Below are 25,961 nucleotides of genomic sequence, written 5' to 3'. Positions count from 1 at the left end.
CAGTATGAGCCCATTTTTATGTTGGTATACATCTGCTTGATGATGGTCGTCCATAAATTTGGGATCTGTAAAGAAAAGGCTTATCCATCTCTGTCAGCCACCCAGAGGAGCTATAGGAGGGTCAGGCTTGGCTGATAAAGGAAGGGTAGATCACTTTTGTCTGGCAGAAATTTGTAATCAATCAACACATCAAGCGGCCGCTCCCTCACCATCCCCCTTCCTCGACCCAGTCTGGCTTCCAGGACTGATCCCTTCCTTATGGCATAAGACTGTTTTTAACTCTTTTTGTGTGTAACTTAAACAATAATAATAAAATATTCCATCGATAACTCGGCTCATTTGAGTAACAACAGCTCATTTCCTGTTCTTATTTACATAGTGAAACTGAGCTTTCTGTGACTCATACTTCATTGTTTTCCTAAAATGTGATCTAATATCTAAACTCTTATTGAATATTTGAAAGATGACATGTTAAACTTAGGGCCATGTATAACGAGAACAGCAGGAGGCCTTATGACTTCATAGAAACAACATAAAATACTCAACTGAGCTGCAATATTAGGTTTCACCTCTTCATACACTTTTTAGTCTCTGAATTAATTCGATTGTCTTTAAAAAAAAGTTATTTGTTCCCATTTATTCAATACAATTTAAATTCAATTCAGTTTGTTTATATAGTACCAATTCAGAACACATCTCATCTCAAGGCACTTCAACCAGATCATCCAGCAAAAATTGTTTGGCTGTGACTCCATCATGGAGCAGTTATGTCAACTGTGCTGCTGCCATCAACACCTTTGTTTATAGATGTTCGAGATTGGCCTGTTTATCAGTGTAGTCCTGTTTCTCTGACTGTGACTGGCTGGATATGCTCTCTTCATCCTCTGACATGGGAGCTGGCTCGGAGCTGGTCTGCCTAGCTGTGTGTTTCCTGAATGGGGCCGTATTTTACAGTTGTCTTTTGTATCTCTGCTTCTGTCTCCTTGAACCCCAGTCGGCCTCGGCAGATGGCCGCTCACACTGAGCCTGGTTCTACTGGAGGTTTCTTCCTGTTGAAAGGGATTTTTTTCCCTCTCCACTGTCGCTACAAGCATGCTTAGTGTTAGGGATTGCTTTCGAGTCAATGAGTCAATGCAATCAACTGGCTTTCCTTGGATTGAAAACTTTGAATCAATTTGACTGTATGATCTGGTTGAAATCTAAAGTGCATTGAGATGACTTGGTGTGCATTGGTGCTTTATTAATAAAGTGAATTGAAATTGATTCAACATTTTCTATCTAAGGAAAACCAATTGATTGCATCGACTCATTGACTCAAAAATCCTTTGCATGTTTCTATTGCAGAGAGAAAGTGGTTCATGATTCTACCAGTGAAACAGGTGACTTAATTTCACCTTCATTAAAACAGGTTTCAGTCTGTCTGATGACAAGGTGATGTTGAATCTGTTTCCAAACAGTCTCTGCTGGTTCGACCATGCTGTGTGGCAGAGGGGCCAATGACCACATCTTGCCATTCAAATACAGTTTGCTCTAAATCAAACATGCAGGATCAGATTTGCATTAAACTGGAGATAAATGATGTTGGAAAACCTACTAAGTTGAGAGAGTCTGGCTGCAGACATGCACTGTCAGGACCATTCATTGCAGAGCTGCACAATGCTGTCTCCTGCACTATTAGGACCTGAAGTTTATTCCGGACACTTAAATCAAAGCCGTCAGGAAAAGTGCATAGCGGAGACCTCTGTGCATTATTTAGATCAGAGGTCTTCAACAAGAGGTCCGTGACCTCTAGGGGGTCCATGGATGTACTGGAAAGGGGTTGCGAAAGTTTTGGTTGATAAGACTTTTTTTAATATTCCCTCCAGCAATTTTATCCACTAATTGAAATGTCTTTAAATACACATTAACATGAATTCAACACACTGTAGTAAACAGATAAATGGAGGCAGAAGATGTCTTTCAGTCATCAGTGCACACATTCAGTGACACACAGGAGCTGTCATGATGGGATCAAGGGTTCTAACCCACATGCAGAACACACACGGACTCAGAGGAAAAGTTCAACTGTTTATTGAAAACACAGAGTTAATTAGGATTGATGCTTGGAAACAGATCCAGGACTGGTCACAACAGGGTTCTCTGCAGAGAGGGACAGTTCGGTTAGCCGGGATCCAAACACTATTGTTTGCAGAGTAATGCAGGTCTGTACCTGTTCAGTGGTTCTGGCTGAGCGGCAGAGAGAGGAAACCAGGAGGGCCCAGAGGCAGAAGGTAGGCAGAGGGCTAGGCAGTGGCAGGGCTTGACTTCAGACTTAGCAGTGTTCTCTTCTCGAGAGCGGGCAGGCAGGTTCAGACAGTTTGATTTTCCAAGGTTCTTCTGAGATCAGACAGCTGGTCACAGCTGAGAAACTCTTCCAGAGTTCCAGGGTTCAGTCAGGTTCTTCCTAGGAAGCAGAGAGGACAAAAACGGGTTAGGTTCTGGTTCAGGTTTCAGGGGAGTCAGAGAATCAGACAGGTTGGTTGGCTCAGGTTTGCTAACCTTAACCGGCTTAACACTCTGGCACTGGAGTGTTGCTCTGCCACTGCTTAAATGCTGGTCTCCTGATGAGCAAATGAGCCACAGGTGTGGTAGTCAGCTTCGGCTCCAGGAGACCTAGTGTGCCCTCTGCTGGAGAAAGGTGGACAGACCTCCAGGTAAGAACAGCATTAACAATACCTAAAGAATAAAGAATATATAATACATGTTTTGCAATCACACATAAAATATGTCTTCATAAAACAACTGATTTGATTTAGTTATTTTTGACATTTTCTTTTTTTTTTTTTTTACCTTATCCATTTGAACGGAAAAGAGATTCTTATATAATTTATTAAAAACATGAATAGAAAAAAATATCTCTGTTGTGAAAACCCAGGATCTAAACACTGGAACGTAAAACAAATTTTCCGATATATATTAATTTATTTCACTTTCACTTTAAAAGCCTTAATAAACTTCAGCTTCTGACAGCACAGGACACCTGACAGTGCAGGTCTGCAGCTAGACTCTCTTGACAAAGTGTTGAAACTAAGTGGCTGTGCAGACGTTTGTCTGATCTTGTCTCCTACCTCGACAGCAGGATTCCCGACCTGACAGTTGCTCCTCATTTGCAGCTGGTTAAGGAGGATGCCCAATCATTGCTGTGCTTAGAGGGCATTTCCTGCTGCCCTCTCAGTGTAAATGTTCTTTACCTGCCGTCTCCTCCTCCTAAAACCAAGCTGACCTGCAGCTCTCTATCTACTCAGTGTCTCAGCCTGTCTTCCCTGTCCCCTCCTCAAATCCTCCTCCCCTGCCTGTCCGCCGTCCAAAGCTCCACAGACACTCCACAAACTACAGCTGTCCCCAGTCATTCCTTCCTGGACTACTCTTTCGAATTTTGGTAAAACTGCACCAAAACTCACCATGTCTATAATCCAAGTCTCCTTAACTGCATATTAACTCTCATCTCCTCCTACAGTCCACATAAAACTCCACTTGGACTCTCACCTTTTTATGAAGGAATTTTCTCACAAACCTTTTTGGTCTCTGAGTTGCTGTTTAGGGGTCTTTAAAATCACTTATATGACACAAAACAGCTTATTCTATGTGTGATTTGATTTCATATTCAATCCAAACATTTTTTGTTGGTGAAATATAGTCCTGTGACTACCCATGGTAATGGTTGTGGAGTATGGAAAACAGATGGAGTTATTCAGCACTGGCAATGTCACAAGTATAGAATAACTTCATTGCTACTATTTAAAATAAAGAAGTAAATAACATGATTCTCCTCTGGGATAAACAAACTTCGAGGTATAGAGGACGATATTTTATTTCCAGGTGGATCATCAAGATAAGTGGTCCTTGGTCCTTTCTCAACGTGGTTCTTTGAAAATGGCTGAGGGTCGTAAGAGAAAAAGTGTCTACGAGGTGTAGGAGAAGAAAAAAACTTCAGAAGAGGCAGGTATATCCCAGAATGCTTTGTGCGGAGAGATCTTCTCGCAAAGCATTATGGGATTTGCTGTCACAGTGGCCCGCTGTAGCCATAGGCTGTCGCTAACCGACAGCGGTGACTAATAACAAAGATGGCGCAGGCACGAGGGAGGACGAGGAGTTACATAACGGGAAGCAACGGTCAGTTAACTGAGTTCAGTATAAAGTCCACTATATAGTCCCAGCTCTATATAGTGATTGAGGGATCTAGGGGTTAAGGCAGACATTCGGGCAGGAAGCTTGTAAGAGCTATGAGCGTTCAGGAAGAGAAATGGGTTTGTGCATGTTCTTGCACATAGATTTTTTTTTAAAGTGTAAAGGGCAGGTCTTTTAAAGATTTTGCGAAAATCCTCCATAATACCTTTCAGTCAAAGCTCAAGTAACATTTAACCTCAAAGTACTGAATCAAACCTAAAACTACTGAACAACGTAGACCTAGAGAGAAAGGAGATGATGCAGTGATATTACAGTTAATTAATGAATTTGGGTTGTGGTCGCATTTAATCAGAAATACAGAAATATTTCAAATTTATGTGAATAATTCTCAGGAAGTAAGATAACTGAGGTGGGAATTCTTCAAAGGTTTGTGGAAAACTTCAACCATTTGGGGTTACAAACGGACTTCATTAGCTTCCTTTAAGCTTGAAGGGTACTTTCCCTTCCTAAACTATGCCAGTTTGAAACTTTCAAATAACATCAATGGTTAATATCTGTCCAGATCTACTCATTCTAAAATACTGAAATATGACAAACATAGTCCTTTTAAACAAGCTTCCTCATGTCCTCTTAGCTTGCAGTCGACTGGTCTCCACATGGAAAATAGAAACAGTTGGAAAATAAGTACTTTTTTCAAAATGTGTCAAGTTTAGAACAGAAGGATGTAGTATTTAAAGCAGACAGGTTTCTCAAAACGTTTATTGAAAACTGAACCGGAGTGAGCGGCATTGGCATCTAAGGCATGAACCTCTGTGGGTGGAGACAGCAGGTTAGTTTTTCTGGAAGTGGATGGTAACGAACATGTGAAGCACTAAGCTGGTCTTATAGTTCAGTCTGAGTCCAGAGGGTAAGGATGGTTCCAGCCGGTCATATACCAATGTGGGCCGATGATTGACCCAGAGAGAGACCTGCTGAGTAGGCAGAGCCAGGAGGTCAGAGGTCCGGTGAGGTGCCAAGGGGGAATCCAGGATGAAGTCAGGTCACAGTTCCAGGTACGGTACACAAAACAGGCAGAGATCTGGCATTGAGTTAGAAGACAGGTCAGGCAAACAGATCAGAACAGGGACAGGCAGGCTCAGAGGTTGAGAGGCAGAACAGGTCAGGATCAGGAAATCAGAATACAGGAACACAAGAATAAGTCTCACCAATGGCTGAAAATTATGTAGCACTGATGACTGGTCTGAAGGCTGGTTAAATGAATAGATAATAGAAGACTGAAAATAGATAATAGAAGACTGGTCTGAAGGCAAGTAGATCAGATAAGCAGGTAATGAGAACTGGGCGGAGCTAAGAAAGTGTTTGAAATTAGTAATCAGACCAGGCATTAGTGCCAAGTTCATGACAATATATATATATATATTTTATCATTTTCAGGGCTTCTCTGAAACTAAAAACTTAATGGTAATCCTCAAGGACATGCGGTTCATGGTAATCTTCAGCTATAGGTTTAAGTTGTTAAAGAAGACTCCTTCTGATAAATATAGGGGAATATGAGAATCCAAACACTATCAGACAGCAGTCTTTGTGGGGAATGATCTCTGTTGATGTTTATTCGATTCATGTTTGACAGCAGGTTTTGCACAGAGACGCGGGCAAAGCAGAGGGAAATGCCTTAAGCAAAGACTTCAGAGGGCACATGGAAAAGGGAATAGAAAGTGTTCATTCATCATTATTGTCATGGGCTTTAGCAAATGATAACAATTTATCTTCATCCCTATTTTTAGATGATGAGACACGATAGCCATTTTGGCCAGATGGGAAAGAGGGAAAGTATGAGAACTGCAGCACATTCTGTTTGACGTCCTTTATATGAAATTTCTTAATTAGGAGTTTCTGCCGCCAGTATTTGCTCCTGAACATTTATTTCAGACATTCTTAGAATCCAGTGACACATTTAGATGAATGTATTTCAATATGAAGCGTGTGGATCCACATTTCCCTAAAAGCATATCTACATTTTATGCCTGTATACATGTAACCTCAAACAGTATTAATCATGTTCTTCATGGATGTAACATAACATCATAGCAGAAAAGGCAGAATTACCCAAATTATAAGCAATGTGATCAAATCATCAATGCTTAGGGTAATTAAATCCATCAGTAAGACGCATCCCCGAGGCATCTATAAGGCAATCACAACGGTGGATAGAAGGAAAACATTGACATGGGATGTGGAAGAATTATTAAAAGTCAGGAGGTGAATTTATTTGTGCGTACGTGTGTCCATGTTACATGAAGTCCTGATTCGTTTCTCCTCACTGGGGACTGCAGGGAGGTCACCGAGTGAAGGGGGACGGATGAAGATAAATAGGGGGAAAGCTGGACATGTGGAGGAGGCATAATTGGCACGTAACATTCACAGTGACCCCATGACTCGCAGGTTATTGCTAAGTCGCAGCCTAATTACAATGGTGGTAATAGTGGTTTGTGAACATTGCAAAAATTTTTCCCTAGTGATGCCAAAACAATTCACCACTCCTCATTATCTTATGCTTTTATTCTTTGTGTGACTGAAAAGCTGGAAAACCTTCAATAGATGATTCCTTGAAGTGCAAAAAATGCTTTTATTTTCATATGTTTACACTATTAACCTTTGCACTTTGTTGCATCAGTCATTTATTAAAAGACTGTAACAACTATTAAATGTTTCATCAGGTAAAGCTGAGCAAATAACAGAAGCTTTGTTTCTTTAGCACATTTCAGGAGCAGACAATTCACGACATGTAAGAAAAAAATACTTTCCAGGAGCATATAGGCTAATTACAGAGAATTAAAATAGATATTTGAAATTAGACAATTGTATAGGAAGGAGAACAATTATTTATTTTTAAATTAACAAAAGTTGGACTGGAAACATGAATACATTTTAAACATGTTTTTAATCAGGATTTAAAGCCACTGAGGATTTGGGATCTTTTCCAGTTTTCTTGGAGTTTATTCCAGATTAGTGTAGCAGAAGAAGCTGTTTCTGTTGGGATCCTGAGGCTGGCCCACCAGAGGGCACCGAGGATCCTCTTCTGTCTTTTGTTTTCTGTTAGGGACTGGGGTTACTGTTGGGATCTGGGGATGTACCACCTTTCTCCAGCAGAGTGCGCCGTGGGTCTCCTGGGCTTGAGCCCTCCAGCACACCTGGAGCTCGTCTGCTCATCAGGAACCCTCCCTACATAAGCAGCTGCCAGACCTTCCTTCAACGCCGCAGTGTTGACCTTAGTTTGGTTAGCAAACCTGAGCCTCTGTTGCCAGAAAGAATCTAAGTAATCTCAAGTGAGAAACCTGATTCTAATCTGCCTCTGTCTTTGCTCTCAGGAAACCTGTCTCAAGTCTGAAGCTCTGGGTGAGCTTAACCTGCCTGCCAGCCCTGGTGAGCCAAACCTGAAGATTCCAATCTGGATTTTCTCCTGCTGCTCTTAGAGAAGAGCTGGAAACTCTGATCAAGGTCTGCCATTCAAAGTCAGAAGCTAGACGCTGCCGCTGCTTGTGCACTCTGCTGAACCAACAGTCTCTGGACCCAACGGTTCCCTCCCTCACAAGTTAAGCCTGGACTCCTTCAAGACATCAGTGAACCCAACCCGGACCAGTACCTGATCCAGTTCATGTTCTTGTGTCAATCTAACTTCAATAAACTCTGTTAAACTTTTACTCAGCCTCCGTTTGTGTTCTGCATGTGGGTTTAACCTTAAAACCAATCATGACAGTTTCTCCATGCTTGGTTCTGGGTTTGATCCAGTAGACCTGAGAGGTCTGGCTGTTGATTCACTGCCAACCAGTCTGTAATGTATTTTGGAGCAAAGCCATTCATTGATTTCTAGACTAACAGAAGGATTTCCAGACCTTGTGTATTGAATCTTTATTTTATTTATAATGTTCCATTTTGCCTCGTTTCAAAGCTTCAGGCTGGGAATGGTTGGCTGGGGTTTATTTATTGCCAATCTTTCTGGCCCTGAGTACCAACAGAGGAGCAGCTTTAAAGCCTTTCTCAGTGTTGTAACCATCTCCATCTATTTTCCATCATATTAAACTTGATAACTGCTCCCACCATGATAAGGCAATAGCCCACAATGCTCAAATCATCTCCAACTGGTTTCACCAACATCAGAAAAAGTTAAATTTGCATCTCTTCCCTGGAATCTAACCCAATATGCCATCGGCGCGTTCATACGAAATACAATCAAAGCGTCAAAACTGTGTCAAAATGGCATCAAAACAGTTTAAAAACGGCGTCAAACTCCTGAACTTGAACAGATTAGAAAAAATTATTAAGGAATGCTCTTAAGAGGTTTGTGGGTGGCTTTCATATGAACTATTTAAGTCAGTCGACACCCCCTCTAGTTATTAGCTGACCTGCAGGGTCCATCAGAGGTTTAAGATAAGAGATTAGATAAGATTAGATGAGATAAGACTTTGACTTTATTGCTCTCACTTCACTTGCTCTAATAAACCACAGGAAGTGCAAAAGAAAGAAAAGGTGCATCAAAGAAGTAAGTCAAGCTTAAAAAAAACACATATAAGCATACAGTAAAATAGGTAAAAAAAATAATAATAATAATAGTGATTTGAGGTGTCTTATATACACTGGTGAAGATTCTGTCATCCAGGTCATTCCAAAAATAAAATGTTTCCAAGTTTGAGGATGTTTCACTTCCCATCCAGGAAGCTTTTTCAATTCAAAAAGTCAGGAATAGCGTAGACTTCAAAGCTTTATAAAGTAGCCCAACAAGCCCTCCCTTAGAATGGGGGGTCTTAAAGTCTTATGGCAGCAAGGTGAATGATCTGCAGGGTTGCACCTTTTTACACAGGGGGGTATATAAGTATGTTGTTAAAGGAGCTGCTCAGATCTTCCACAGCCGGGGTCTCAAACTGGTTCACAGTCTTATGGATGTATGTGAGCTTGGACAACACCCTCCTCATGGCCATCTCCTACACAGAATCCAGGGTGCAGCAAAGGATAGAAGTGGCCCTCCTGACCAGTTGGTTCAGTCTCTTCCTGCACTGCCCAGGGCACAGCAGACAACAGAGGAGAGTCAGGGCTACCACAGAGTCAGGTAAAGTCTAATGTGGAGGTTGGCTCAGAGGTGCATGTGGCTCTGGCCCTTCTTGTTATAGGGCGTCAGTGTTATGGGGCCAGTTTATTGTTGAGGTGAACACCCAGGTATATGAAAGTCTCCAAAGTCTCCAGTCCTGCCTGGATGTTCACAGGGAGGGAGGTGGGGGTCTTCCCCTGAAGTCAAACACCATCCCCTTGGTCTTACTGGTTGGTTGTCCATGATGATGTATTGGTATTCCCGTACGTTCCCCTGAGACACCTGCAAGTAGCCCATGATGGCTGATCTTCAGAAAACTTGGCAGTGGCAGTTGTCCGTGTTTTAGATAAAGTCCGAGGGGTAGAGGATGGAGAGAAATGGAGACGGAATGGTGCCATGGGGGCAGACTACCAGGTCTGATTGACAGCCGATGGTCAGTGGTCAGTGAGGTAGTATATTATTTGTCCTTTGGTGCTCTGACCTGCCGCCAAAATTTTCTATATCAAGCTGGGACGGACTGACTCATTGAAAGCAGATGTACAGTTGTTCTGCAGTGGAATAAAGCACCTGTAGTTGGAGTCACTATGGCTGAGTCGTCCACCTACCTGGGACAGCAGATGTTGTCTGGGTCCTGGACAGACAGAACTACCATTATAAAGGCCCTGTAATTCATACTCCTTGAGTATGTGATGGTATTTTCTAAACTGATTCCATCTCTGGTAGATCTGGTGAACCCACAGACATTAACGCGGGTGCCTTTGTTTGGCTATCTACAGTAAAAGGCATTCAAAATGGCCCTTCCCAGTCAAACACCATTCGGATAGCAGCCCACTTCCCTCCAACTCACAGTGAAATCCCCTCCAACTTCCAGCCACTGAAGGGACCCCCACTTGCATATGTTTTTACTCTGACTCCACCCTTTCACTGAATTACAGGTTCTGACCAGGAAATTTATGCTTCTCTTTAGATCTAAATGCCCAGAAATCATGACAGAAAGAATATTTTAGTACAAAGATTGATGTTTAAAAAGAAACTTTAGGGGACCAGCCAAGGACCCTTCAAGGAATCGCTTCTACTATATAATAAATGAAGCCCTGGGACTCACTCTGTAAAATCTGTGTACACTATGCTGAGGGGAGAACCAGCAAAAAGCAGATAGAAGCTCCTCTGATTTGATGATGCAGTAAAGTGACAATATTGGAGGACAAAAAAGTGGCGACAAGTCAAATAAGTGTGAATGATTCAACAAAGTGGAATCAGTGTGAAAGCACCATAACACCATAGTCAGTCAACATGCTTCTGGTACCATTTTCAGTGGGAAAATACTGATGTTACATGAAATTAGGGGGAAACATTAATTCACTGTGTGCAAAGACCACATAATTGTTTATAATTTTTGGTCTCTGATGTGCAGAGGTTGTGATCTTCTGCCACAAGTTCATTTTTTAGCGCCCTATGTCCATGATGACCAAACCACATAATCTCTTATGTTCAAGTATGTTACCTGGTCTTAGCCTAACCCTAAAGACCAGCTACTGAAGTTATTCAATACAGTAATAAAGCCAACAATATAGAAGGAGGAGATGGAATACAGAGGAGATGGAAATAAAAATGAGTGAGATCTCACTTGGTGTTTGTTGGGGTGAAAGGCTAGAGCCACATGGTTTGTATTTCTGAGGGATGGTTTATAACAGCTGACACAGAAACATCAGTCACTGCCTCTTACCTTGTACTATTTTGGTGGTGATGTTGAAAGTGATACTTCACTATTTACAAAGGCCTGCTTTCATATAGCCAATAAAAATGATTTATGGCTACAAAGGAATTTATCGTACGGTTGAGCAGAACATTTACCTTTTTGTGTCTACTTCTACATTATGACGTGTTTCTTCAGCTTCAATCATTTTTATATACATATATATAAAAATATGTCCTGTATGAATATATAGATCACAGTATGTGCTGAACATTGTTCAACACATAAACCATTATAAATGGCCAATACTGATAATCTTTCAAATACTTAATTACCTATGGAAGCATGACTATTCATTTTCTATTATACTCTGCTGAATTTTAGCATAGTTTGTACGAGGCGTATGTTTGGAGATTATTAAGTGGATATCGATTGAAATTTGATTAAACTCCTGCTAATTTGCTGCAAAGCTGCGAGACATTTAATCAAATAAAAATCAATAGCAATCTTAGAGTCCTCGGTACAACCCTGAGATGTGAGACTAGCATGTACTTGTAATAAATTACTGGTTACTGAAACAATGCAACCAGTAGGATAAAGTTGTGTAAGAGAAACAAGGGAAGAGAAGGAAGGCAAGGCTGTGAGAAGGATAATATGTGATCCCCAAAGAATGGGTTGAGGATTGTCTGCACAAGTAATGATTGCCAATCCAACATTTAACCAGTATTTATAGAATTGTTGTCACAGTATCTTTTGACTCAAGTAAAAAGAAATATCAGCGGTTTTGTTAACACCACACATAATAAACAGTTTATAATGGTAAGGTAATAATCACCAGATCTGAAAAATCGCACTGCAGGTCAAAATGCTCAAACCTGAGCTTTTTATGAATCTAATTTTCTGTGTGTGATGTTGTTCCCATTAACTTTTTAAACTTCGATATCTGATGTCACAATGTGAACCTTTTGCAACTCCAAAATGACCTGCACATGAAAAATAATAAGATCTGCAGGTTTACTAGTGGTTCCTAGAATTTCTAAAAGACTTCTGGATGACTTAAATCTGTTTTATTCTATATTTATTTTCTCATTCTCATCATTCTATATCTTTTCTCTTATTCATTTATTGGTTCAATCTCTAACGTTCTGCTCTCTCTGTTTTTTCTCATCATAGAAGCTTCATCTGGTCTGTTACTGTTTGGCTGTGACTACCATCCTGGAGAGAAATATCAGCTGTGCTGCTGCCATCAACACCTTTGTTTATAGATGTTGGAGATCAGCCTGTTTTTTAGTGTAGTTCTGTTTCTCTGACTGACTAACTGGATTTGCTCTCTTCATCCTTTTACATGGGAGCTGGTTTGGAGCTCATCTGCCTGGCTGTGTGTTTCCTGGATGGGGCCTCCTGTGGAGCTGATTGACAGTTACCTTTTGTATCTTTACCTCTTTCTGTATGTCTGCTTCTGTCTTCTTGAACCTCAGCCGGCCTCGGCAGATAGCCGCTTACAACGAGGCTGGTTCTGCAGGAGGTTTCTTCCCGTTCAAAGGAATTTTTTCCTCTCCATTGTCACTATATGCATGTTCAGTGTGAGAGATTGCTGAAGAGTCAAAGACAAAATACAAACAAATTTGCCAGCACAAGCTAATCTAGAAGGAGCATGTCCTGCAAGTCAATGACTGGAGGCAATTAGCTGGTTTTCAATTAGCTTTTTACCAATCTAACTGTATTGTCACTGTAATGATCCTTGAAATGACGTTTTGTGAATTGGTGCTGTATGTATAAGCTTAACTAAACTAAAGAGAATTCAAATACAGAGAAATAGGAGTTATGCTACTTTCACATCGAGCGCGATTTGAACAGCAAATAAGTGTCTGTTGCTTGATCTTTGATGCTTGTCCACATTGAGGTCAGACGCCTCAAGTAAAGTGTGTAAAGTGTGATGCTTGCACTGCTCTTATGTTGAATTGCAGAGTTTCTTTGCAATATTTAATCAGATAAGTTGGTAAAAAATAGTTTTAGGTAGACGTTGGCTTTTTCATTTATGTAGTTCAAGCTGCAGGTACCGTTATTATAAAAGTGACAGAACTAGTAAGCATTTTAAGGAAATTTTTTAAAGGAAACTTTTACTTTAACTTTTTGTTTCCAAAACAGGAAACACATATAAGAGTAATTCTCATTTAGATATGATTTACTGGAGGCGTCCATGTTTGTCAAAGAACACTACTGCCACCTACTGGTTTGTGACGTCACGGTGCGGTATCGGCTGTTGATCAAGTCCCATTGCTGTATCTGGTGTTTGTCACAACGCGCTATTATCCAAGTCATCTTAAAATCATTCTTCTTCCAAATGTTGGCTACATGTTACGGGTTTTTTCTCTGGCCAGAAGTTCGATGGCAAATCCTCCCTCTTCAAGTTGGCAATCCAACGACGAACCCGTCCGTGGAGGACCAGGAATCAGAAAGGTGAAATAACTCTTTTTTTCACTTTTATGCGATATTTGGGCAAAAATGACCTCTTCCAGCCTCAGTGAAAATGATTGTATTTATTGTTTTACAGATTAGCGCTAAATTCATTAAATCACCACAAACATATTAGTTTATAGATAATGATCCACTGATTATTCCTTTTGCTTACTGGACTTTTCCTTTAAGTAATTATTTACAGTGCTAGCTACTGCAAAACTAATGTAGTTCCTGTAACACGTTACCTACTGTTACAAGTTAATCCCGACACTGGAGAAATGATTGACTAGGTTTCAATGCGGGGTGTCCAATAAAAGAGGCAGGCATTCTACAATTTCTAACTTTCCCTTTTTTCCAAGTGTCACTGACATTGCTCTTGATTAAGTCCATAAATGACTTTCTCCTGAAATGCTGACATGATTGTTGCATGACTCTTGCTTGCACATTGCATCAAGTTTCATTTCAATTCAATTCAATTCAATTCAATTCAATTCAATTCAGTTTATTTATATAGCGCCAAATTCACAACACATGTCATCTCAAGGCACTTTACAGTTCAACCAGATCATACAGTCAAATTGATACAAAGTTTTCTATCTAAGGAAAACCAGTTGATTGCATTGACTCATTGACTCAAATACAATCCCCCACACTAAGCATGCTTGTAGCGACAGTGGAGAGGAAAAACTCCCTTTTAACAGGAAGAAACCTCCAGCAGAACCAGGCTCAGTGTGAGCGGCCATCTGCCGAGGCCGACTGGGGTTCAAGGAGACAGAAGCAGAGATACAAAAAGCAGCTGTAAAAGGCGGCCCCGTCCAGGAAACACACAGCCAGGCAGACGAGCTCCAAGGCAGCTCCCATGCCAGAGGACGAAGAGAGCACATCCACTCAGTCACGGTCAGAGAAACAGGACCACACTGGAAAACAGGCCGATCTCCAACATCTATTAACAAGGGTGTTGATAGAAGCAGCACAGCTGATGTTTTTTTCCAGGATGACGTCACAGCCAAACAGGAACAGACGAGGCAAAGCTACTCTGAGGAAAAGCAGAGAGAGCAGAAGGTTAGAGATTGAACTAACAGATTCTGCAGAATAGGAGAACAGAGAGAGAATGAAGCAGAATGATGAAATGGGGGTCCCTATGTCCTCCAAAAGTCTAAGCCTATAGCAGCATAACTATAGAGATAGCTCAGGATAACCTGAGCCACCCTAACTATAAGCTTTATCAAAAATGAAAGTTTTAAGCCTAGCCTTAAAAGTAGACAGGGTGTCTGCCTCACGGACTAAAACTGGTAGTTGGTTCCACAGGAGAGGAGCCTGATAACTAAAAGATCTGCCTCCCATTCTACTTTTAGAAATTCTAGGAACCACTAGTAAACCTGCAGATTGAGAGCGAAGTGCTCTGTTAGGAACATAAGGAACAATCAGATCTCTGATATAAGATGGAGCTTGGCCATTTAAGGCTTTATATGTGAGAAGGAGGATTTTAAATTCTATTCTTGATTTAACAGGAAGCCAATGAAGAGAAGCCAGGATAGGAGAGATATGATCTCTCTTTTTCATTTTCATTAGAAAATGAAAAAGAGACATGTTTGAACAGTTTTCATCACATATGTTGGGAATTAGTTGACACTTGTAACATGTCTCTAGACTAATGCTGGCCATAAGAGTAATATAAGGAAGAAAGGCGTGAAGGAGGAGGCTTTCTGGTTAGGTTTTCCCATCTTTTCTTTTTTTTTTGCTTTCTTCAGCAACTAAAAAAGACAACCTCAATTTGTGTCAAGTGTCATTTTAAGACCCTAAGATTAAAGCTCTAAAGTGGCGTCTGTCAGGGTCTGTGACGCCCTGGGGCCCCCTGCTAACATCTGAGAGCCAACATTTCCTTGTTCAGTATCATCGCCCATCACCCCATGTCAGCGGTAAGGAGACAGGCTGATGAGACAGGCAGCCGTCACAGTAGCTGACAGGTCTGATTCTAGTCAAGAGCGCTTCATCCATGTCCGACATGGATCGAAGCTGACTTCACGCCTCTCTTAGCCAAAAGTGGAAATCAAATCTAATGTGATTCACAGAAATAATGTGGAGGGCTCAGAAACTGAAGTGTGGCAGTTTGTGATAAAGACGGGATGATGTTTTACAGACTCCAGTAAAGAGATGCAATAAAAGGGAGAATATGTTGATGTTTAGTATGCTATGCCAAACACAAAGTAATATCTACTGACTGAAAGTAAATACATCCACCGACCCAACCCTAACCCATCTGACCGATGGCATTGTGTTAACATATAGATGACAAGACCTGCAGATGATTGAAGCTTCACAACCACATCAGAGAATGAGACATTGTTAGTAAGTGATGCACGCAGAGGAGTATGACTATTTTATCATGAAGCTTACCTGAGATTAGTTCATGGAAGCAATGAGTCAGGAAGAGATTCACAACCTAGAAACTACCCGCAGTTCATCCTGTGGGATTCCCTGTAAGGTAGTTCCTGCCATTATGAGCTTCACTAGAACCAGTGGGGTATAGAGGGCACTTTAGGGGGGTGTTAGGTTTATTCAATAATGATTATAAAATTAATGTGTGTGTGCTTATAAACATTGAAGCAAGGAGATGCTTCACTCTGCCTTGTGATTCAGTCAAGAGGAGAGCATCCTGTCTTATGACCTGATAAACTGTCCTGTCAGAACAATGCTCTCTTTTGTAACCATGTGTTATGTTCAGTTAATAAAAGACGATTGCAGGAGGGGGGTCGGTGAAAGAGTTGGACGTTGGGTTGGGTATTTTCCACTCCTGCAGGAGTTGTTTGAATCTCTTTCCTTTGTGGACTCCGTTTCTCTTTTACGAACCTACATTTTGTAATCTAACAGGGGGCCTGGTATTTTTTCCAGGTTTCATGAAAAATATTATCCCTGCATAAACACTATAACATTTCATTATGTTAAATAATTCAACAAATTTTAAATACATTTTTTTGAAAAGGGGCTGCACGGTGAGGCAGTGGGTAGTGCAGCTGCCTTGCAGCAGAAGGTTCTGGGTTTGATTCCTGGATATTTTAGGTTTCTCTCCCGCATTTCCTCCCACAGTCCAAAAACACAAAAGTTAATTGGCTTCTCTAAGTTCTCCTTAGGTGTGAGTGTGTTTTTTCGTGGTGGTGTGTCTCTGTGTTGCGAAAGACTTGCGATCTGTCCAGGGTGTACCTGGCCTCTATCACGTAGACAGGAACCAGCCCCACCGCGACCCTGCATTTAACACACGTAAAAACTAGAACACTGTGGTTTTAGCTAGATTAAGGTTTGGATGCAGGAAGTGTCTACCTTATTATAGGGTGACCAAACGTCCGTATTTCCCGGGACATATCCATATTCACGTCCTGTCCCGGGCGTCCCGGGTTTTTTTTAGAAAGTGAGGAAATGTCCTGATTTTTTAAATTGCCTTGATTGGACCATTAAATTTACAGGCGCTAGGGCACTGCGCACGACGCTGCGTGTGACGTAATCCCTGAGCCGCGTCAGTGCGGGCAGCCCTGTTCTTAATCAGAATATAGATAGCGTGGCTGTTAGTACGCAAACAACATGCAAAAGCGCAAATGTATGTTTACCGACGATTTACAAAATAGTTTCCCCGCTTTCAGACCGGGTCGAGACAAATGGGAGGCCTTGTGCACAGTGTGCAAAGCAGGCACATATGTCTCGGTGTCCAATGGAGGTGCAAGGGATCTGAAAAGCCACCTGGACTCCGAAAGTCAAGATATTCTATTGATATGTTTGTTCGTTTTTGGTACATTTTGAGTTATTTTTGCTACACAAGAGGTATTTTTTGTTAATTAGCTGATTTGTTAATTTATTTTTTCCAGTAGCCTACAGAACAGACATTATTTCGTTCATTGCTGAGTATCATGTGTTATTGGGAGTTGAGAGTTATTGTTAACTTTTATTGTTAAGTGAGGGATGTTTAGATGAGACATTATTTCTTTCATTGTGCTTTTCATTCATTACAGGAATTGTTAAGCATTTTTAATAAATACATTTTGAATACAATTATCGTTTGTTATTGGAGTTATTGCTGTTGACTTTTACTGAAAAGCATTTTTAATAAACCAACTGTAAATATCATGTTATTGTAGGATTACGTAGGTCTATGTTAAGTGAGTGCATGCCACATACATCTCTATGCCCCCCCCCCACCCCCCACTCCAAGGTATCCTGGTTTTTCCAAATGAAAATATGGTCACCCTATCTTATTAGGCATTGGCAGCAATGCTAAACAGAAGGGAAGGTGACTGATTTAAAGTCATAAGGTAAATATTATCAGAAAGAAAAAATGTAATTTGTGGAGTTCTGTGCTGGCGAGGAGAACAGGAGCCGTCACCACTTCACTTCCTCCTTCTTATCTCCTTTCCTTTTTCTCAGCATGTCAGCAGGCGTCCTCTCCTTATCACTCAAGGGTCTGCTAATTCACCAGTAAGGTTGCGCTGATAAGCCTCTCCCTGTCTGACTGTGTGGATAGACAGGCCCCAGTGTCCCTCAGCATGTGTCTGTCTGGATGTGACAGCGACACAGAAACCTGAGGGTGAGAGCCCAACTTGGCCTTGAATTAAGGAGCATCGCAGATACGCTGATAAAGTGTCACTGCATGGAGGAGAGGAAGGGAAGGCATGTAGAAGCAGTGGGTGCAAGCTTGAAGGGAAAAAGCCACGTATATTGACTGTTATTGATTTGCTACATATGATGCCATCATGTGTTCAGTCAAGTATCCATGATTTACTCATAAACAAAAGTTTATTCGACATTTCCTGTCAGTAAACATTTTCCAATATTTTATATTATGAAGCGGATGAGTGCAGATGTTCTTAACTAATGAAACTCTGTTGTAGTAGTCCGGTATTAGTGGCTGACGAAGCAGAACACTGAAAACAAACCAAGTCAGACAGAAAGTCAGACTCACGAAGAGCAAAGAATATCCGGTATATTCTGAAGAAGGGCGGGGGGGGGGGGCCACATTTTGGGACTGATGACAGAGCAAGCCTGGGATGCCTAAACACATTTATTTCATTTTAAACTAATTTTGGCATAAACTCATTAGCCTGCAGTGAGATTCAGAGTTTGGCCTCATCTGAAGAGATTATCCCTCAAAGTTTTTATTATCTTTTACAAATGTTCTGCAGCAGCTTTAAACTGTGTTCAACCTGCATTTTTCTATCAGTGGAGGATTGTTGCAATACGTTTGCATTAAAGAAAAAGTCTGGTCAGCAAGGAATATTAAATGGATCATTATTTATACCTGAAACTAATAAGTTTGCTGTGATTTAATAAAATTTAGCATTAATCAATAAAAAAAATTAAAATAAACATTTTTTTTTGTGATCAAGTAGTCTGGGAGCGGCCATTTTTGCGCAAATATAGTAACACTTCTCTCCTGACACCTTCTGGCAGTGACGTCACAGTGCGGTAAGCCTAGCGCCAGACTTGAAGAGAGAGAATTTGCCATCGAACTTCTGGCCAGAGAAAAAACACCAGAGCTATAGTGAAACTGACAATGCCCACGTGCATGGCAGCTGGATGTTGGAATACATCGGGTAAAAGTGAAAAATAAAGAGTTATTTCCCCTTTCCCATTCCTGATCCTCCACGGACGGGTTCGTCGTTGGCTTGCCAACTTGAAGAGGGAGGATTTGCCATTTAACCAGAGAAAAAACACGTAATATGTAGCCAACATTTGGAAGAAGAATGTTTTCAAGATGACTTGGATAATAGCGCGTTGTGACAAACACCAGATACAGCACTGGGACTTGATCAACAGCCAATACCGCACCGTGACGTCACAAACCAGTAGGTGGCAGTAGTGTTCTTCGATAAACATGGATGTCACCAGTAAAGCACATTCAAATGAAAATGACTCAATTAAAAACATTTATCATTTATTGAACAGTATCTAATAATTCCATATTTAGAGTACTTTCAGAAGTTTGAATTCTGAATATGACCGGACTTTTCCTTTAAAAATGCATCCAATCAGGTGGAGCATAACGAGCATTTGCTCCCCAACATCAACAGGCTCCTGCAGTGCAGGAAGCATGTTAAACGGTATTCTGGTGACTGATCTCAGGTCAAATGTGAGCAATGATTCTACCGACCGTGGATTTATTTGTCTCTGGATGAACTTATCCGGTTTCCTGAAACTGAAAATCCTGGGTATGCAGGGATTTAGTCTCTCAGAGTCTCACTGATCCCCAGATGTGAATGTCTTGTCAACGCAAATATTAGAAATATATTTAAAAGGGATCAATACTTATTTTACACTGTAGTTTTTTATGTTTTTCATGATTTTTTTTTTTTTTACCTGGTTCCTGAGGAGTTTTATTTGCCTTTCGGATTATCCTTGCATAAGAGAAAGTGTTTGTTTGTATTCCTGAAAGCATGTCTCTATCTTTGACAACAGCCGAGGGCATTCTGCATTTAGTGTCTTAGAAAAGGATGTGTGTGTGTGTGTGTGTGTGCCTGTGGTTAGAGACTCGTTGGGAATACTAGAGGCTCTTTTCTGCTCTGTTTCCTTTCTATTTCCATCATTTAGAAAAAACAAGAAGGTTTGTCTCAAGGTCGCTGTCCTCTGATACCAACATTTATTGAAAGCAATAACAAAGGATCCCAGTCATGCCGGGAGTCAAATAAGCAAATTAAAGATGGTGGCTGCATATCCAGGAGCCGAGCGCCGATGAAAACAGATGGCGGCACTTTACTTTCAAAGGCCGCTGATGACCCAGCCCACTGAGAGCAGGGAGGAAATCCTACGCATCACTCAGTCATTTTCATTTATAGGTTGACGGTTCTGGTTTATCAGTAAGAAGCCCTTTTTCTTTTTCTGTTACTTCCTGAGCTTGAATAAATCAATTCACTTTTTTGTTATTGTAAATATTTTCTGGTTTATTATTGATCTAGTATCATGTTTATCATTACTTTGTCTTTGGGTTTCCTCTCAGTTTATTCCAGCTCCTTATTCTCTGCTGGTCTGATCTGCGTCAGTCTATGGGACTGATAACTGCTAATAAAAGCCTTTTAATGGTTGATCCCCTTTTCTTCCTTTTTTATAATAACAGGGGAAGAAAAGAACATTGCCTCACGCTCACATCCAGTGCGTGCTGCGCTCATAGATTAACAGCTGAAGGTTTGCCTAGTTGCTTAAGAAAAAACTTTTCAGTAGATATTCTTGAATCGATTACTTTTTAAGATGTAGAGTTAATAGATAAGAAAATATAAATAACTTTCATTCATGCTGTAACTCTATGATATCCGGATTTTGTTAATATATACTCGTGCCCGTGAAACAATATGAGGGGGTTTTCTACCAGTAGATGTAAATTTTATATAGACAAGTACCCGACCAGGTGCAGCACTCCTTGTTTTTTTTTCTGCTGAACTTATTTCACTCCACACTTGTGCCAAAGTAGCAAAGACAATTTTCTGTGCAACATGGGATACCTCAGCAGTGGCAGCTGGGCAATTTAGGGCGCTAGGGCGCTGCCCCACCCACCCAATGACACTGATTTAGGCATTAAAAGAAAAAAAAGTTTTCTTTTTTTATTTTCTTCTTTTTTTTTTAGATTAAATTTTTTTTATATTTCAAAATATTTGTAAATATTTATATACTTTTAAAGGGGTTAACGTTAAGGATTTTTACCACTTGCCCTTTGGGCAACTGACTTTCACATTTCATTTGCCCAGAAACAATTTTTACTTGCCCAGTATAATGTTTGATAAATATAGTTCCTAATATTCATTTTTGTATATATATGAATGAAACATGTTTGTTTTTTAAATATTTTTTTGTAATTCAGTAAGTTTCCAGGTTCCTGGTGTGTATATGCATGCGTCAGATAATGAACTCAAGCCTACATTACCGTGTTAACATGCTTTTCAATCCTTCCTGCACATTCTTTTCAAACTAAACTTTGCTTTAAAATGTTGTGTGCTTGGAAAAAAATAACTTATATTAATAGGTTTGTGACACAATATTGGAACCATGCACAACACAGATTTACCTTCACAAAGCATCTGATCACTGCTACACTGCTCACTCGCTCGCTCCCTCGCTCCCTCGCTCGCTCCCTCGCTCCCTCGCTCCCTCCCTCCCTCCCTCCCTTCCTCCCTTCCTTCCTTCCTTCCTTCCTTCCTTCCTTCCTTCCTTCCTTCCTTCCTTCCTTCCTTCCTTCCTTCCTTCCTTCCTTCCTTCCTTCCTTCCTTCCTTCCTTCCTTCCTTCAAGTATTCTTTTAGAGGAGGAATTAACACGATAATTAGTTTTTAAATGGTTTTTGGGTGTTTTCTGACTTTGTCAAAATAGAGATTTCGTATTTCTTACCCGACTTGAACCCTTTGTCCCTCCTTTGTTTCCCTATGAACACATGTATAAATATTCCCCTGCTTCACTTAAAGAAAAAAGACTTATCAATGGTTGGATAAACATCTGATTTCCCATTTCTGTTCATATTTACCCCTAAATCAATCAATCAACCTGTATTTGTTATTGAAATATATGATCTTTATGGAAGCTCTGATAAATGGTTGTATTTATTATAGATTCTCTGGGGAAACATCAGAGGTCATAAACCAAGTCAGAAAGCTTTGTGTAATTAAAGAAAAAGTAAAAACAAGTCATATCAGTGCAGTGCAGTTAGAAAACTCGTCCATAAAAGCATCTTTTTTCTGACATCAGCACCATGTTCCACACATAGCAGGAGTGTACTGCTAGCTCTTTACACGCACATGACAGCTCGGTCCTCCAGTATGTGTCGAAATCACATTTCTGGCTTTACTAGTCAGATCACAATTCTCATGCAAAGGTAACATTTGCCTTTATAATGGATTTCATCCCTTTTTTCTCTGGGAAGCTGAAGCTCATCTCATCATTGTGTAGATATATAGGTTAACGTTGTTATGGCATTTGAGCAAAAGGCCACCCTGAGTACCTCGCTGCCCTGGCATGAATCAAACTTCAAGACAGTTCAAAGCAGAATCCAGCACAAAATGTTGAAGAAGAAAAAAAAAAACCAGAATTTTTCTCTTTGATAAATTAAACATAGTATGCAAATCTCAGACTATTGACTATTTTATTGTTGCTGGATTAGGTGCAGTAGATTCAACCAACAGGTTTTCAGGTCAAACAACCTATTCAAGCACAGATGAAACAAATACCTTTAGCAGTTGCAGTAGCAACCATTTAAAATGGCCCTTCCCACTCAGATGCCAGCCCAATGTCAGCTCCCTGCAACTCCCAGCAAAATCCCCTCCAACTTCCAGCCACTGGCCTTCTCCTGGGTGTGCATATTTTTTTTTCTCTGACTTCACCCTTTTACTGAATTACAGGGTCTGACCAGGAGATGATGCTTCTCTTTAGGTCTTAATGTCCACAAATTGTGACAGAAAGAATATTTTAGTAGAAGGATTGATTTTCAAAAAGGAATTGTAGGGGACCAGCCAAAGACCCATCAAGGAAGGGGGGAAATTTTAAATGGCTCCTTCTGTACGGCGAATTTATGGCTTGGTCCCCCTTATAGATGGCTAATAAACAGTTTATAGATAAAAAAAAAAATATTTAAAAACTTATTCATAAGTTTTATGCATTAATTAGAGCAGAACTAGAGACAAAACTGACTGGTTTCACACCAAATATTGAGCCTAATCTGATTCCTCCAAGTTACTGCCTTATGAGAACAGAAAGCATTTAGAAACTTTTTATTTTATCACACATTATATGTTATATGATAATAAACACTTAAGAATGAGTTATAAAGTGTTTACAGATTAATAACAGCTGTAGATGCTAAAACACCCATCGATAGCCCATCTATAAGAATATACAATGCGACACTACAACGGCAATAACTTGTGCAATGTATATTATGAAATTACCATTTAATGCCCAGTGAAATACCTATATACGGTGTATAAATATCTATTTACATAAATACTCATGTAAACAATGTGAGCAATAGCCCTGTACAATTATCCTGCTAAAAGAAAAAACAAATAAAAAACAGCTTTCATATGTAGATGCATTGTATATATATACTGTATATATATCCCATGCATCTTTTTCTTCCTTCTACACCTTCCTCTTCTCTTTTTGACAATTTGAGCTGATGGAACGAGTAAATTTCTCCACTGTGACATCAATAAAGTCAATCAATTATAAGGAGACACTATTGTAACGTGGTACCATATTACAAAATGCTAAATTCATCATTTGGTAAAACCATTTATTATATTATTAACTCCTGAAAAATGTTCTTTATGGATCCTATTTGACAGTAAATGTTCTTTAATCAGCTTATTTTTCATGTGCATTTTAAAATATTGCTTTCAAACTGCTTCATGAAAAAAAAGCAAAATTCAAATCTATTCAGTACATTTCAGAAATGGAGCCTAGGTGGAAGTTTAACTAAAGAAACTAATTGCTCTCCTTCATCCACCTGCGACACAGCCAATCATCTTTGAAGCATACCTCCGAGAAAGCCAATCGGCCTTTTAAGTTCCTGTTAAAAGGCCTCCAATCCGCACTTAACAGCTACCTGGTGCGCATCTCATTTCAACCGGTCCGGCAGAGGACCGCCATGTTAAGCCTGGTTCTACCAGAGGTTCTTTCCAATGGGGAGATTTTCCTCTCCACGGTCGCTTCATGCTTGCTCATCATGGACAGGTTCTCTCAACCTCTGTTATCCAAACTGGACTTCCATCTTCCAGGTCCCTGAGTGAAGCTCTAGTATCAGCTCACACAGCCCACGGGATCTCTCCATAAAGCTCAGCATACCGTCTCTCTAACCAGCAGTCTACAGACTGACCAACTTCATCTATCTCCACTCCACCACCAGTTTCAGGCCTGGGGGGAAACAGCCCTATTCTTTGCTCCTGTTCATGCATATCTATCAAAATGAAGCACTATGTTTCCTACCGAGATCTGAGCGACAAATATCAATGGATCATTATCTATACCTAAAACTAATATGTTTGCAGTGATTTAATGAATTTGGGTTTAATCATTAAAAAAATATAAATAAAATTTTTTGTTGTGATCACTGAGTCTCCATTTTTGCCCAAACAGAGTAACAACTCACTCCTGCCATCTTCCGGCAGTGACGTCACGGTGCGGTAAGCCTAGCGCCATTCTCCCCGCTTTACAAGCAAAATCAATGGGAACTTCTAGACACATCTGCAATCAACAACAATTATTCAAGATTTCCAGAGGACTTCACCATTGAAATTCACCAGAGCTATAGTGAAACTGACAATGCCCACATGCATGGCAGTTGGATGATGGAATACATCGGGTAAAAGTGGAAAAAAGAAAAGTTATTTCCCCTTTCCGATTCCTGATCCTCTACGGACGGGTTGGTCGTTGGATTGCCAACTTGAAGAGGGAGGATTTGCCATCGAACTTCTGGCCAGAGAAAAAACACGTAATATGTAGCCAACATTTGGAAGAAGAATGTTTTCAAGATGACTTGGATAATAGCGCCTTGTGACAAACACCACATACAGCACTGGGTCTTGATCAACAGCCGATACCGCAATGTGACGTCACAAACCAGTAGGTGGCAGTAGTGTTCTTTGACAAACATGGATGCCTCCAGTAAAGCACATTCAGATGAAAATTACTCTTGATTAAAAACACTGATAATTTATTTAACAGGATGGAATATTTTCATATTTAAAGTACTTTCAGAAGTTTGAATTCGGAAAAAGACCGGATTTTTCCTTTAAAATTTGAGGAATAATATCCAGTGCAGTGTTTAATAATCTTTTTTTATTGGAAGAAAATCCTAATCCAGTTGGAAGATTATTGTACTCGCCTCCTCAAATTAAGGGCCAAATATTTACCTATTTTTAGATAAAAAATTTTTTATTGAAACTTGGTATGTATTACCTTTGCTCCATGGAGATTTATTTACATTATTTATTTATCTATATATTTACATTCTTTTTTGTCATCCTATTAAGACTCTTGTTCAATCTTCCATGTAAGCAGAAATCTGAACATATGCGTGAACGCAGAATCTGTGAATGTATTTTGTGCTGTTAGCCCTCCCACCCACCCACACTGCCTCCTCTGACCAAAGAAGAAGAAACATCCTTGTGCTCATCCTGTCTATCGTGTGTTTTCCCTTTCGCCGTCCTCCACCACCTTCAGCGAAGCCTGCTGCCCTCTTTAAGTCCCTCTGCATTTGACAGTAATGTGACATAGAAATATCCAAAGAGCCCCCCCGTCCCTTCAACTCCATCCACATCACTGATGAATAATATATATTTTCTGCCTTATAAACATAATACATTAGTAAGGAGAAGTAGACGTGTGTTTTGATGAGGCTCTCTTGTGTGCGCGTATTAATTAAACATGAATAAATGCACATTTCCAACAATTTGAGTGACACTAAAGGTAAAAATAAATAGGTTATCAATAAATAATTGGCTGAAAGATGGAAACGTTCACATCTCCTCCGCCTTTTTCCCGTGGCCTCTGGAAACGAAGTGTCCGCCAGGATGTCAGGCTTCGTCTCAGACGGC

Source organism: Cyprinodon tularosa, unplaced genomic scaffold (assembly GCF_016077235.1).
Source record: "Cyprinodon tularosa strain WSP-4 unplaced genomic scaffold, ASM1607723v1 ctg78, whole genome shotgun sequence".
Classification (NCBI taxonomy): Eukaryota; Metazoa; Chordata; class Actinopteri; order Cyprinodontiformes; family Cyprinodontidae; genus Cyprinodon; species Cyprinodon tularosa.
This window is presented reverse-complemented; position numbering follows the sequence as displayed.